This window comes from Ascidiella aspersa, chromosome 5 (assembly GCF_963924565.1).
Source record: "Ascidiella aspersa chromosome 5, kaAscAspe10.2, whole genome shotgun sequence".
NCBI lineage: Eukaryota > Metazoa > Chordata > Ascidiacea > Phlebobranchia > Ascidiidae > Ascidiella > Ascidiella aspersa.
The window spans coordinates 12,382,037-12,384,536 of NC_139451.1; the positions used below are offsets into that span (position 1 = coordinate 12,382,037).

Genomic DNA, 2,500 nt, shown 5'->3' on the forward strand with positions numbered 1-2,500 from the left:
CACTAGTCCCTCTAAGAAGTTAGACGCCGACCGATTGGGTCGCGTAACTAGTTAGCAAGCCAGAGTCTCGTTCGTTATCGGAATTAACCAGACAAATCGCTCCACCAACTAAGAACGGCCATGCACCACCACCCACAGAATCAAGAAAGAGCTCTCAATCTGTCAATCCTCACTGTGTCCGGGCCGGGTGAGATTTCCCGTGTTGAGTCAAATTAAGCCGCAGGCTCCACTCCTGGTGGTGCCCTTCCGTCAATTCCTTTAAGTTTCAGCTTTGCAACCATACTTCCCCCGGAACCCAAAGACTTTGGTTTCCCGCAAGCTGCCGGAGAGGTCGTAAAACTAACGCCCCCCGATCGCTAGTTGGCATCGTTTATAGTCAGAACTAGGACGGTATCTGATCGTCTTCGAACCTCTGACTTTCGCTCTTGATTAAAGAAAACATTCTTGGCAAATGCTTTCGCAGTCGTTCGTCTTGCGCCGATCCAAGAATTTCACCTCTAACGGCACAGTACGAATGCCCCCGTCTGTCCCTCTTAATCATTACCTCGCGCTCCGAAAACCAACAAAATAGAACCGAGGTCCTATTCCATTATTCCATGCACCATTATTCAGGCGAATCGCCTGCTTTGAACACTCTAATTTTTTCAAAGTAAACGTTCCGGCCGCCGCCGACACTCAGTCAAGGGCACCGGCGGAGAACCGGAGGTGAGGCCAGGACGGCCAGTACACGCCTTGCGACGGACCGGCCGCCTGCGCCCAAAATCCAACTACGAGCTTTTTAACCGCAACAACTTAAATATACACTTTTGGAGCTGGAATTACCGCGGCTGCTGGCACCAGACTTGCCCTCCAATGGATACTCGTTAAAGGTTTTAAAGTGTACTCATTCCAATTACAGGGCCTCGTTTAGAGTCCTGTATTGTTATTTTTCGTCACTACCTCCCCGCGTCGGGAATGGGTAATTTGCGCGCCTGCTGCCTTCCTTGGATGTGGTAGCCGTTTCTCAGGCTCCCTCTCCGGAATCGAACCCTGATTCTCCGTTACCCGTAAGAACCTCGGTAGGCCAGTACCGTACCGACGAAAGTTGATAGGGCAGACACTTGAATGATCCGTCGCCGGTGCGAGACCGTGCGATCCGCAAAGTTATCCAGAGTCACCAAAGGTTGCGGGCCGAAGCCCGGTCGGTTTTTGGTCTGATAAAAGCACGCCTCCCGCGAGGTCGGCGCTTCACGCATGTATTAGCTCTAGCATTTCCACAGTTAACCACGTAAAACGTACGATCAAATGAACCATAACTGATTTAATGAGCCATTCGCAGTTTCACTGTACGAGAGCTCGTACTTAGACTTGCATGGCTTAATCTTTGAGACAAGCATATGACTACTGGCAGGATCAACCAGGTAGCTACTTTAGCGTAGCCCCGAAAGGCCGACGAAGGAGGCGCCGCTGATGCGGCGCCGTCGCTCGGTCGATGCGAAACCCGAAGGCTTCTCCGTTAAAATTTCGTTCTTTGCTCGGCTGCCCGAACTCAGAAAACCGTCACCGCCCGTCGCACCCGCCGGAGTAAGACTTCGTCGGCAGGCCTTTCGACCGCCACGTCGCCAACACCGGCGCGAGCGCAACGCACGCCAGACAACTTCGCCGAAGCGACCGCTCAGAACCCGACAAACTGACACTCGGCTCTTCGCGCAGCAGCAACATCTGCCCAGCGAGCCAATCGCCTTTTCACCGATTCTTTACTTGTCGAAGCTTGTCAGCTCCCACAAGTATAGCAAAGATGAGTGTTGTCCCTGGGGTCTTCCGTTTGAAATTCTAACGTAAAAAAAAGGTGCACGATTGCGCCAGGTGTTGAACTATTGCGAGGCATATCACACGCTCGCGCGGCCTATACAGGCGCTTGCTCGCGCGCGCGGCCGAAATATGTTCAATGTTCGCGCGGCCTAAACAGTCTCATGCTCGCGCGGCCGAAATGTACTCAATACTCGCGCGGCCTATACAGGCTCTTGCTCGCGCGGCCGAAATGTACTCAATACTCGCGCGGCCTATACAGGCTCTTGCTCGCGCGGCCGAAATGTACTCAATACTCGCGCGGCCTATACAGGCTCTTGCTCGCGCGCGCGGCCGAAATATGTTCAATGTTCGCGCGGCCGACATATATTCAATGCTTGCGCGGCCTAAACAGGCTCATGCTCCCGCGGCCGAAATATACTCAATGCTCGCGCAGCCTAAATAGGCTCTTGCTCGCGCGCGCGGCCGAAATATATTCAAAGCTCGCGCGGCCTAAACAGGCTCATGCTCCCGCGGCCTAAATATGCTCTTGCTCGCTGGGCGGAAATATGCTAAAGCCCGAGTGCGCGAAAAAAAAAATTGTAAAGGACAGTCACAAAAAAATAAAGACCTGCCCTCTATGTGAACGTGGAAAGGCCCGCCGCGCGGCAAAAAAGTGTCGAAAAGAAAAATCGAAAAAATTGCAAAGGACTGTCGACAAACTTAAAAAATT

The 2,500-nt window shown here is 52.7% G+C and overlaps 1 non-coding gene across 1 annotated transcript in view; it reads right to left on the minus strand.

Annotated features, from left to right (window-relative positions):
• LOC146144003 (small subunit ribosomal RNA) overlaps window positions 1-1,403 on the minus strand; it is a 1,811-nt gene extending 408 nt beyond the window's left edge. Inside the window, exon 1 of the ribosomal RNA XR_014500483.1 lies at window positions 1-1,403. This exon is cut by the window's left edge and continues 408 nt beyond it. This is a non-coding gene — a ribosomal RNA (small subunit ribosomal RNA).
• Between the last annotated feature and the right edge of the window lie 1,097 nt (window positions 1,404-2,500).